The sequence below is a fragment of the Nansenia antarctica genome (genome assembly GCF_963989245.1).
Source record: "Nansenia antarctica genome assembly, chromosome: 3".
NCBI lineage: Eukaryota > Metazoa > Chordata > Actinopteri > Argentiniformes > Microstomatidae > Nansenia > Nansenia antarctica.
In genome coordinates, this window is record NC_137688.1 from 85229653 (window position 1) to 85243100 (window position 13448).

Below are 13448 nucleotides of genomic sequence, written 5' to 3' on the forward strand. Positions count from 1 at the left end.
TGTCCCCTTTGAGAACAGTTGCCAGAAAATATCCCAAAGCCACAGCTGTCGGGGTCCTTGCCTTGGCACGCACACGTACGGTCGTCATTGAGGCCGCAGCGGCGGACGGTGGGGTTGCCAAACTTGGTGAGGGTGGTGGAGAGCTCGCGGTACAGCTTGTCGCCGAGCCCCTGCGGTACGCCCTCCCACGCCATGATGAGGATGATGGTGTGGCTTCATACGAGAGCTGATGGAGTCCAGGTATGGAGAGAAGGGGGAAGCGGTACGCAGACTTCATCTTCTGCCGCTGGCCCTCCTCGCTGCCGTGCTCGTCGGTGAGCGAGACCTTGTAGAGGGGCAGCACATGGAGCTGCTCGTCCTCGGGGATCTCCCCCACCTTGCGGTTGTCCTCTTTCGTCAGGGTGCACACCACGGTGCAGCCGTTGTAGAGGTTGTGCTGGTCATTGTGAGCGTAGGCACAGAAGTCCATGCAGGACACTTGGAAGGGAATGTCCCCTTTGAGAACAGTTGCCAGAAAATATCCCAAAGCCACAGCTGTCGGGGTCCTTGCCTTGGCACGCACACGTACGGTCGTCATTGAGGCCGCAGCGGCGGACGGTGGGGTTGCCGAACTTGGTGAGGGTGGTGGAGAGCTCGCGGTACAGCTTGTCGCCGAGCCCCGTGCGTACTTGGAAGGGAATGTCCCCTTTGAGAACAGTTGCCAGAAAATATCCCAAAGCCACAGCTGTCGGGGTCCTTGCCTTGGCACGCACACGTACGGTCGTCATTGAGGCCACAGCGGCGGACGGTGGGGTTGCCGAACTTGGTGAGGGTGGTGGAGAGCTCGCGGTACAGCTTGTCGCCGAGCCCCGTGCGTACTTGGAAGGGAATGTCCCCTTTGAGAACAGTTGCCAGAAAATATCCCAAAGCCACAGCTGTCGGGGTCCTTGCCTTGGCACGCACACGTACGGTCGTCATTGAGGCCGCAGCGGCGGACGGTGGGGTTGCCGAACTTGGTGAGGGTGGTGGAGAGCTCGCGGTACAGCTTGTCGCCGAGCCCCTGCGGTACGCCCTCCCACGCCATGATGAGGATGATGGTGTGGCTTCATACGAGAGCTGATGGAGTCCAGGTATGGAGAGAAGGGGGAAGCGGTACGCAGACTTCATCTTCTGCCGCTGGCCCTCCTCGCTGCCGTGCTCGTCGGTGAGCGAGACCTTGTAGAGGGGCAGCACATGGAGCTGCTCGTCCTCGGGGATCTCCCCCACCTTGCGGTTGTCCTCTTTCGTCAGGGTGCACACCACGGTGCAGCCGTTGTAGAGGTTGTGCTGGTCATTGTGAGCGTAGGCACAGAAGTCCATGCAGGACACTTGGAAGGGAATGTCCCCTTTGAGAACAGTTGCCAGAAAATATCCCAAAGCCACAGCTGTCGGGGTCCTTGCCTTGGCACGCACACGTACGGTCGTCATTGAGGCCGCAGCGGCGGACGGTGGGGTTGCCGAACTTGGTGAGGGTGGTGGAGAGCTCGCGGTACAGCTTGTCGCCGAGCCCCGTGCGTACTTGGAAGGGAATGTCCCCTTTGAGAACAGTTGCCAGAAAATATCCCAAAGCCACAGCTGTCGGGGTCCTTGCCTTGGCACGCACACGTACGGTCGTCATTGAGGCCGCAGCGGCGGACGGTGGGGTTGCCAAACTTGGTGAGGGTGGTGGAGAGCTCGCGGTACAGCTTGTCGCCGAGCCCCTGCGGTACGCCCTCCCACGCCATGATGAGGATGATGGTGTGGCTTCATACGAGAGCTGATGGAGTCCAGGTATGGAGAGAAGGGGGAAGCGGTACGCAGACTTCATCTTCTGCCGCTGGCCCTCCTCGCTGCCGTGCTCGTCGGTGAGCGAGACCTTGTAGAGGGGCAGCACATGGAGCTGCTCGTCCTCGGGGATCTCCCCCACCTTGCGGTTGTCCTCTTTCGTCAGGGTGCACACCACGGTGCAGCCGTTGTAGAGGTTGTGCTGGACATTGTGAGCGTAGGCACAGAAGTCCATGCAGGACACTTGGAAGGGAATGTCCCCTTTGAGAACAGTTGCCAGAAAATATCCCAAAGCCACAGCTGTCGGGGTCCTTGCCTTGGCACGCACACGTACGGTCGTCATTGAGGCCGCAGCGGCGGACGGTGGGGTTGCCGAACTTGGTGAGGGTGGTGGAGAGCTCGCGGTACAGCTTGTCGCCGAGCCCCGTGCGTACTTGGAAGGGAATGTCCCCTTTGAGAACAGTTGCCAGAAAATATCCCAAAGCCACAGCTGTCGGGGTCCTTGCCTTGGCACGCACACGTACGGTCGTCATTGAGGCCGCAGCGGCGGACGGTGGGGTTGCCAAACTTGGTGAGGGTGGTGGAGAGCTCGCGGTACAGCTTGTCGCCGAGCCCCTGCGGTACGCCCTCCCACGCCATGATGAGGATGATGGTGTGGCCTCCATACGAGAGCTGATGGAGTCCAGGTATGGAGAGAAGGGGGAAGCGGTACGCAGACTTCATCTTCTGCCGCTGGCCCTCCTCGCTGCCGTGCTCGTCGGTGAGCGAGACCTTGTAGAGGGGCAGCACATGGAGCTGCTCGTCCTCGGGGATCTCCCCCACCTTGCGGTTGTCCTCTTTCGTCAGGGTGCACACCACGGTGCAGCCGTTGTAGAGGTTGTGCTGGTCATTGTGAGCGTAGGCACAGAAGTCCATGCAGGACACTTGGAAGGGAATGTCCCCTTTGAGAACAGTTGCCAGAAAATATCCCAAAGCCACAGCTGTCGGGGTCCTTGCCTTGGCACGCACACGTACGGTCGTCATTGAGGCCGCAGCGGCGGACGGTGGGGTTGCCGAACTTGGTGAGGGTGGTGGAGAGCTCGCGGTACAGCTTGTCGCCGAGCCCCGTGCGTACTTGGAAGGGAATGTCCCCTTTGAGAACAGTTGCCAGAAAATATCCCAAAGCCACAGCTGTCGGGGTCCTTGCCTTGGCACGCACACGTACGGTCGTCATTGAGGCCGCAGCGGCGGACGGTGGGGTTGCCAAACTTGGTGAGGGTGGTGGAGAGCTCGCGGTACAGCTTGTCGCCGAGCCCCTGCGGTACGCCCTCCCACGCCATGATGAGGATGATGGTGTGGCTTCATACGAGAGCTGATGGAGTCCAGGTATGGAGAGAAGGGGGAAGCGGTACGCAGACTTCATCTTCTGCCGCTGGCCCTCCTCGCTGCCGTGCTCGTCGGTGAGCGAGACCTTGTAGAGGGGCAGCACATGGAGCTGCTCGTCCTCGGGGATCTCCCCCACCTTGCGGTTGTCCTCTTTCGTCAGGGTGCACACCACGGTGCAGCCGTTGTAGAGGTTGTGCTGGACATTGTGAGCGTAGGCACAGAAGTCCATGCAGGACACTTGGAAGGGAATGTCCCCTTTGAGAACAGTTGCCAGAAAATATCCCAAAGCCACAGCTGTCGGGGTCCTTGCCTTGGCACGCACACGTACGGTCGTCATTGAGGCCGCAGCGGCGGACGGTGGGGTTGCCGAACTTGGTGAGGGTGGTGGAGAGCTCGCGGTACAGCTTGTCGCCGAGCCCCGTGCGTACTTGGAAGGGAATGTCCCCTTTGAGAACAGTTGCCAGAAAATATCCCAAAGCCACAGCTGTCGGGGTCCTTGCCTTGGCACGCACACGTACGGTCGTCATTGAGGCCGCAGCGGCGGACGGTGGGGTTGCCAAACTTGGTGAGGGTGGTGGAGAGCTCGCGGTACAGCTTGTCGCCGAGCCCCTGCGGTACGCCCTCCCACGCCATGATGAGGATGATGGTGTGGCCTCCATACGAGAGCTGATGGAGTCCAGGTATGGAGAGAAGGGGGAAGCGGTACGCAGACTTCATCTTCTGCCGCTGGCCCTCCTCGCTGCCGTGCTCGTCGGTGAGCGAGACCTTGTAGAGGGGCAGCACATGGAGCTGCTCGTCCTCGGGGATCTCCCCCACCTTGCGGTTGTCCTCTTTCGTCAGGGTGCACACCACGGTGCAGCCGTTGTAGAGGTTGTGCTGGTCATTGTGAGCGTAGGCACAGAAGTCCATGCAGGACACTTGGAAGGGAATGTCCCCTTTGAGAACAGTTGCCAGAAAATATCCCAAAGCCACAGCTGTCGGGGTCCTTGCCTTGGCACGCACACGTACGGTCGTCATTGAGGCCGCAGCGGCGGACGGTGGGGTTGCCGAACTTGGTGAGGGTGGTGGAGAGCTCGCGGTACAGCTTGTCGCCGAGCCCCGTGCGTACTTGGAAGGGAATGTCCCCTTTGAGAACAGTTGCCAGAAAATATCCCAAAGCCACAGCTGTCGGGGTCCTTGCCTTGGCACGCACACGTACGGTCGTCATTGAGGCCGCAGCGGCGGACGGTGGGGTTGCCAAACTTGGTGAGGGTGGTGGAGAGCTCGCGGTACAGCTTGTCGCCGAGCCCCTGCGATACGCCCTCCCACGCCATGATGAGGATGATGGTGTGGCTTCATACGAGAGCTGATGGAGTCCAGGTATGGAGAGAAGGGGGAAGCGGTACGCAGACTTCATCTTCTGCCGCTGGCCCTCCTCGCTGCCGTGCTCGTCGGTGAGCGAGACCTTGTAGAGGGGCAGCACATGGAGCTGCTCGTCCTCGGGGATCTCCCCCACCTTGCGGTTGTCCTCTTTCGTCAGGGTGCACACCACGGTGCAGCCGTTGTAGAGGTTGTGCTGGTCATTGTGAGCGTAGGCACAGAAGTCCATGCAGGACACTTGGAAGGGAATGTCCCCTTTGAGAACAGTTGCCAGAAAATATCCCAAAGCCACAGCTGTCGGGGTCCTTGCCTTGGCACGCACACGTACGGTCGTCATTGAGGCCGCAGCGGCGGACGGTGGGGTTGCCGAACTTGGTGAGGGTGGTGGAGAGCTCGCGGTACAGCTTGTCGCCGAGCCCCGTGCGTACTTGGAAGGGAATGTCCCCTTTGAGAACAGTTGCCAGAAAATATCCCAAAGCCACAGCTGTCGGGGTCCTTGCCTTGGCACGCACACGTACGGTCGTCATTGAGGCCGCAGCGGCGGACGGTGGGGTTGCCAAACTTGGTGAGGGTGGTGGAGAGCTCGCGGTACAGCTTGTCGCCGAGCCCCTGCGATACGCCCTCCCACGCCATGATGAGGATGATGGTGTGGCTTCATACGAGAGCTGATGGAGTCCAGGTATGGAGAGAAGGGGGAAGCGGTACGCAGACTTCATCTTCTGCCGCTGGCCCTCCTCGCTGCCGTGCTCGTCGGTGAGCGAGACCTTGTAGAGGGGCAGCACATGGAGCTGCTCGTCCTCGGGGATCTCCCCCACCTTGCGGTTGTCCTCTTTCGTCAGGGTGCACACCACGGTGCAGCCGTTGTAGAGGTTGTGCTGGTCATTGTGAGCGTAGGCACAGAAGTCCATGCAGGACACTTGGAAGGGAATGTCCCCTTTGAAAACAGTTGCCAGAAAATATCCCAAAGCCACAGCTGTCGGGGTCCTTGCCTTGGCACGCACACGTACGGTCGTCATTGAGGCCGCAGCGGCGGACGGTGGGGTTGCCGAACTTGGTGAGGGTGGTGGAGAGCTCGCGGTACAGCTTGTCGCCGAGCCCCGTGAGTACTTGGAAGGGAATGTCCCCTTTGAGAACAGTTGCCAGAAAATATCCCAAAGCCACAGCTGTCGGGGTCCTTGCCTTGGCACGCACACGTACGGTCGTCATTGAGGCCGCAGCGGCGGACGGTGGGGTTGCCAAACTTGGTGAGGGTGGTGGAGAGCTCGCGGTACAGCTTGTCGCCGAGCCCCTGCGATACGCCCTCCCACGCCATGATGAGGATGATGGTGTGGCTTCATACGAGAGCTGATGGAGTCCAGGTATGGAGAGAAGGGGGAAGCGGTACGCAGACTTCATCTTCTGCCGCTGGCCCTCCTCGCTGCCGTGCTCGTCGGTGAGCGAGACCTTGTAGAGGGGCAGCACATGGAGCTGCTCGTCCTCGGGGATCTCCCCCACCTTGCGGTTGTCCTCTTTCGTCAGGGTGCACACCACGGTGCAGCCGTTGTAGAGGTTGTGCTGGTCATTGTGAGCGTAGGCACAGAAGTCCATGCAGGACACTTGGAAGGGAATGTCCCCTTTGAGAACAGTTGCCAGAAAATATCCCAAAGCCACAGCTGTCGGGGTCCTTGCCTTGGCACGCACACGTACGGTCGTCATTGAGGCCGCAGCGGCGGACGGTGGGGTTGCCGAACTTGGTGAGGGTGGTGGAGAGCTCGCGGTACAGCTTGTCGCCGAGCCCCTGCGGTACGCACTCCCACGCCATGATGAGGATGATGATGTGGGCGTTGGCACAGTGGTGACAGTGTAGCGAACGGAGACTGGTAGTGTAACTCGCCCCATGCGGGAATCGAACCCCGATCTCCCGCATAACCGACGGCCGCGCTAACCACTATACCAAGAGAGTTAACTCCCTTGGCGGAGCTTATTCACTTCAATTCACTTAATTCTCTTCATACTCCTGTAGCGGAGAATTCCTTCCTTCCATGCGGGAGTCGAACCCCGATCTCCCGCATAACCACCGGCCGCGCTAACCACTACACCAGGACCTGTCAAACTCTGACAGTAACTACAGTGAAACGGTGCATCAAAAACACATCATACATCAATAGGACTTGATGTTCTCTGTTTGTCAATGACAATGGACTATCACCCGACCCAGCCCGAACAGACGCGCTTGGAGTGGAACAGTGGTTATTCTTGAACTTGCGTTTCTCGTTTTTCTCTTGTTCAGTAAACGTGTTGCTATGCTTATCGTTACAAGGTTTTAATGGAGGACAGTACTTATGTTTCATTCTTTTGATCGTCTGGTTTCGGCACGATGTGTAGCGGTGAGGCCCATGGGCTGTCTGAGCGGCGGATGATACCAAGGTGCTCCATGTTGGCGAACTCAGACTTAGCGACTGCTAGCCTGTCGGGGTTGAGCCGCCGGGCCCTAGCGTAGATGGGGGCGCCCTTGGTCTCTATGTGGTGCTCCACCCCATGCTTGGTAGTGGTGGCGGAAAATGTGGGCTGTGTCAAGCAGGGGAACTCGCTGAGCAGGTGCTGATAGTTGCCACCCTCTGAGAGTGAGCTGGAGAGCCCGCCGTATGTCGCCTCACCGCGGACACATGCAAGTGAGGAGAATGTCAGTGCGTCCACCAGGCGGTTGTTCTTGACGTCCACGAGCAGTCCGTGAGCACATAGGAAATCTGCACCGAGGAGGGGGAAAGAGATGTCGGCCGTGACGAAGTCCCATGTAAACCGCTGACCCCCGAAACATAGGTCTACAGCTTTCGTGCCATAGGTGCGGATGGGGGTGTCGTTAGCGGACTTTAAATGTGGGCCATGACCTCCCCTGGCGGTGTCATCCACTGTCGCAGGCAGGACGCTCCTCTGAGCACCGGTGTCACAGAGGAATTTGCACCCGGAGAGAGTGTCTCTGATGAATAGTAGCTGGTTTGCTGTGCCCACACTCATAGCCACTACAGAGCGCAGGCTTTGCCGTTTCCCGTCGAGCTGTAGTTGCAAGGGGAGCGGCACCTCTTCGCTTTCGCGCCAAAGTGTGAGTGAAAATAGCACATGCCTGGGCTAGTACGGCTATCGGTGGTAGGTGGGCCCTTGTTAGCTAGCCTGTCTCTGCCAGGGGGAGTGTAATTGTGTGTCGGGGCTAGCACTTCAGGGGTAAAACGCTGGGTAGCTAGGAAGTAGCGGTCAGCCTCTTCTGCTAACTCACTGGGTTCAGTAATAGTCGTATTAGCGAGCGCTGTCTGTACATGTGCAGGCATGTGCCGAAGAAACAGCTCAATAAATAGAAAGTTTGGTTCTTCCGTACCTAGTAGGTTCAGCATCATGTCCATGCGCTGGGAAGGCTTGCTGTCTCCCAGCCCCTGAATTGCGAACAGACGTCGGGCTCGTTCTGACCGTGATAGTTAGAAGGTCTTGAGGAGGAGAGCCTTAAACGCTGTATATTTATTCAGGGCAGGGGGAGCTGTAATGAAGCCCACCGTTCTGGCTGCAGTGGAGCTCCCCAGCGCCGAGACGACATGGTAGTAGCGTGCGGCGTCGTCTGCAATCGCACGGAGGGAGAACTGCGCCTCCGTCTGTGCGAACCATGCTGCCGCGGATGTCTCCCAAAACTCCGGCAATTTGAGAATAACGGCGTTATTTGCCATGTTCGGTTCAGTCTCGGATACTTCAACGGGAATCACGTCGGGGTCACCAATGTAGTGCCGAGAGACGGGAGTCGGAGGCGGCGTATCGAATGTCACAGCTAAACGTTTATTAACAGACATGAACAAGTCTCGACCACATGCTTCAAGCAGTAACTATATAACTGATGTAACAACTTGAGTACCACGCACTTAACCCTCCGTGCGGAAACAATACTCCCAACCCATAGTTCCGGGGGTGAATTATGTCAACCCACCACAATATATTGTTTTTACTAGGCTAGGTAAACAGCTATGTGTTTTTATTCTAGCTGCCATTTTAACAAAGATGCGTGTTTGTTTTTCAAAATTGTAAGTTCCATTTTAATTTTATTTAACCTTTATTTATACAGGGGGAACACACTGAGACCAAGGTGCACCTTGTCCACAATGTTAATACAATTTTAAAACAACACGTAAAAAATACAACACAGTAAAAGTAAAAACAGCCCGAGTCCTCTATGCAAGGTTCCCACGGGTCCTTGAAATCCTTGAAGGTTTGTGAATTTGAGAAAAAAAAGAATCAAGGTCTTAAAAGTTTTAGAAAATAGACATGGGTCATTGAAAGTGCTTGAATTCCCCCCCCCCTCTCTCTCTCTCTCTCTCTCTCTCTCTCTCTCTCTCTCTCTCTCTCTCTCTCTCTCTCTCTCGCTCTCTCTCGCTCTCTCTCGCTCGCTCTCTCTCGCTCTCTCTCGCTCTCTCTCGCTCTCTCTCGCTCTCTCTCGCTCTCTCTCTCTCTCTCTCTCTCTCTCTCTCTCTCTCTCTCTCCCTCTCTCTCGCTCTCTGTCTCTCTCTGTCTGTATTGCTTAACTTAACACATATTTCACAGTATATAGTTTTGCTGTGCTGTGGTAGAGAAGGCAAGAGACCATCTAGAGTTCACACATTCAAGCCTCTCTTTTTAATTGTTGTCTGTGAGCGGATGGTTCCTATTATATCAATTCTATTGATTGCTTTACTTTTGAAATCAGGAAAAGATTAGTTTCTCAGCTTATTTGACCAATTATTGATTATGCTAATATTGTGTACCAGGGTACCTCTGAGACCTGTCTTCGTCCCCTAAATGTCTTGTTCAACTCCCTCTGTCGTTTTGTTCTCAGATGTCATTATTTTACACACCACTGTCTAATGTATGATTTACTCAACTGGTTTTCACTTGAAGACAGAAGGCAATCTCATTGGTTACAATTTATTTATAAATGTATTTACTTTAAATATCCCATGTATTTAAAAGTTTACTTGGTGCCCCGTAGTTCTCCCTATCCACTCAGACAACATCAAAACCTCTTTTTCTGTGTTCCCAGATACCGAAAAAAATTAGGTCGTAAATCATTTGCCTACAAGGCCCCTAGTGACTGGAACAATCTCCCTTCCCCTTTAAGGTCCATCACATCCTTTCAATCCTTTAAATCATCTTTACTTTCCTATTTAAAAAAGCCCTGCTCATGTTATTAATTATGTGGGGGGTTTGGACCGGCTAGTTTTCAGGTTGTTTGTATTTGTATTTTCCTTTAATGTGCTCTCTGTTGTTGCCAAATTCGACTACTTGCTGATGTCTTCTGATAATTATATTATGTATGTATCTGACTGTTGCATCTATATATTGCGGTTGGGTTGTAGTGGTGGGTTGTGGAGTGATGACGGGCTGTGTGTGTGAGTGTGTGTGTAGGTGCTTTTGTATTGTTATTTGTTATGTGTTACTATTATGTTTGTATCGTCATATGTGAGGACCCCCTCGAAAATGAGAAGATTCTTCTCAAGGGGCTTACCTTAAATAAACAATCTCAATTCTCATCTAGATCTGAGAGAGAGCCCGACAGCGACAAGCTTTATTGTAGCAGGCTTTTATCTGTTTACAGACAACCCATAGTGTTGTACTGGATCCTTTATTCCAACTAACTGAATGTTCCTTTATTTGGTGTCGCTGCTTCTTCCTCACAGTTTCGATTATTGAAGTGACTGTCTTTCGCCCTGTAACCAGTTCTCCGAACATATTTGTGATTCTGCTTGTGTATGGAGGTAGATTTGTGTCTTTTGTTGCAATAAAAAAATGATTTGTCTAAAACCGGTCAGGCCTTCTGTAACAATTTGTCACGCAGCTTTTTCATCACACATTTTCCCACAATCTGATCTCTTAACATGTCATTTTCCAATGTACCGAAGTCGCATGATTTTAGATTTTAGACAGTTCTCTTAATGCGGTCACAAAAGCATAGGCTGTGTAGACTCATCAGGAAACTGTGCTCTCTGTCTCAACCTGTGTCTTTCCAAAACCACATGTGGTCATTTTCCAACAGATAAAAACACATGCACACCCCCAGGGAGAACAGATCACTACGGTCACAGGATCGGCTATCTTTTTGGGGGGCTTTTCCACTACGGTGCTGACCCGGGTCTGCCCGCTTCGTTCCCCTTTTCCATTAGTCGTCCCAGGTCGGTTCGGTCCCAGGTCAGCTCGCTTCTTTAGCTCCACATCGACCCCAGGGTCTAAAATTTCATATCCGGGTCTCTTTGCCAGGCTGCGTGTGACGTGTGACGCTGCACACCGTTGATTGGTCAATGGAAATCGTCATCCCATGTCCCATCCCATATATTTCTTCACTGACCGCCATCTTGAAATACCACATTCACTCTAGGAAAATGTCACTACATTTTCTGTAATAGCTTATTAATAAAGATTCGGAAAATTATGCTGACCATCGTATTATCTTAGTTTAATGTCATTTCAATGAATCATATAACTTTTATTTACAACAAGCACAACACAAAAATCGCTATTATGCACCGTGTTTGTCCGTGAATAACACCGGCTGTGGAGGTGGTACAAACACAATACTCCTTTGCTAACTTCACCATCTGTCTACGGTCATTTTGAGCCCTTAACCACCGCGCTGACACCCCGAGAAGTTATGCTTTTAACCGTAAACTCGATGAACCGGGAGTTCACCCGGCCGCTGCTGCTGTGCTGTCCAGCCATTTTCGCCGTTCACTCTTGAGTCAAATGCCGGTAGATTCGCGTCTTGTCGGCGTTTCCCGATGATGATACTACAGTTCATAAAGCAGACAAGTGAAGGCAGTGGTTTTAAGTAGTGTTGTTCCGATACCATTTTTTTATCCCGATACCGATACCGATACCTGACCGTGCAGTACTTGCCGATACCGAGTACCGATCCGATACCACGGCGTTTGAAAAAACAAAACAAAAAAACATGTTTTTTGAGCCGCATACTCACCTCGATGTAAAATTATTGCTAACACTTAGTCTGGCACTGCTCAAAACCTGAAGATGTTCCAGTTAAGCAGCATACTCTCAATTGCTTCTGCAATTGCTTCACCAGTGTGGGACCCCTTGAACTCGTTTGCATGCAGCACAACGCTTTCCCGGTTGTATGATTCGGAGTCCACCCAGTGAGTAGTTAAACTAAGCAGGGACAGTGGGGAGACGTCGCTGGTCCAAATATCCGTAGTGAAGCTGATGGCCTGCACCTTTCCTAGCTTATCTGAAACATGCTCAGTCACCTTCTTATTGAGGGCAGGGACGGCCGTCTCCGTGATGTATTTGCGACCTGGTATTTTGTATTTAGGTACAGCGTGAGCCATAAAAAGGCGGAATCCCACATTGTCAACAAAGGAGAGGGGCAGGTCACAGAGCACAATCATTTCAGACATTTTCTCAGTCATCTTTCTTGCCATTTCACTCGTCGCATCCCACTGGTCCTTTTTATGGAATGAGCTACTCATCGTTTGTTGTTTTGGTCCATCCGTTCTCTTGCTTGCTGTCGCAGCTGCAGTAGATGACAGAAACTCTTCGTGCTCTTTAATATGTTTTGCCTTTAAATGCTTAATTAAGTTGCTAGTATTGAAACTGGCAGCTTTAGTGCCACCCCTCGACAGATTGAGACCGCAAATTGTGCATTTAGCCTTTGTACACACCGGACTATCCACCTTGAAATATCTCCATGCGTGTTTGTTTTTCCGCGATAGTGAAAAGCTGCCACGCCATTGGTTGAGAGCAGCTGCTCTGGGCCAATAGCGTTCCAGCAGGGGGGCATGTCTGGGAATGTCTGTGTTAGGAAGGCTGTGTCAGGCTTCGTGCTGCGCAACGTGCTGCGTTTGAACAAGAGTTTGGTATCGGGTGTTATTATTTGTTAGTACTCGCCGATACCGATACCAGCATTTTTGTGCGTATCGGTGGCCATGCCGATACTAGTATCGGTATCGGAACAACACTAGTTTTAAGGGTTCAAAAAACATGACTTTATTATGTGTACATAGCTTCCTCTCTCTCTTTCTCTCCAAAAAAATCACTGCTGTTGCTGTGTACACCCGGAAGCTTTTTGCCAGGCTGCGTGTGACGCGTAACTCCGCCTACTATCGTCTACTCCTCCTACTAGTCCGGGTCGGTTTGTGTATAATGGAAAACCAGAACAGATCAAAGTGACCCGACCTGACCTCGAACTGATCCGAACTGCACTAACGCGGGCTGCTGATGGAAAAGCACCAATCTCTACCCCACAAATTAGTAAAGGGGGACCAAACTTGAGTTGGGTGAAGGGGGGTGTGAGTTTGTGGGTGGGCACCCCTGGAGCAGTTAGGGGTTAAATGCCTTGCTCAAGGGCGTAACGGCAGTGGTACTGTAGGCACCTTAGATATGATGTTAGCAACCTTCCAGTTGCCAGCTCATATCTGGCTCCCTCCTGGATCGAACCTACAGATTCCTGGCCATCCTCTCTCACCTCTAGGCTACCTGCCGCCCCGCCATTGATAATTAAGTTTTGCACCCGCTGTGACAGAAAACAAAATTGTAAATATACTTTAATGTACAACATTGTATGCCTACTCTAGGTGGTCGAATCTCTCTGGGAATGTTTTTTTATTAGACATGTCTGTCTAACTATTCACAAAGACAACAATTCATCATTATAATATTATTATAATATTTATGTATAATACTTATATATAAACTAAACCCCTCAAAAAAAGATAAATTATCCTTACAAGTTGTACCTCGTTGTAAAGGTGACTAATCAGGCTTTCCAACGATATAAAATACAATACCAATTGGTATTATTAAAGGGGAGGAAGAATCGACTGAAATAACGTTTCCAAACTTTTTTGAGGAGTTTATATATTTATGTTGTCTGATTTGATTGATTTTTTTTTTTTTTTTCTTTAAAAAAAAAAAAAAAAAGTACAGTACAGCAACAGCAGCACTTG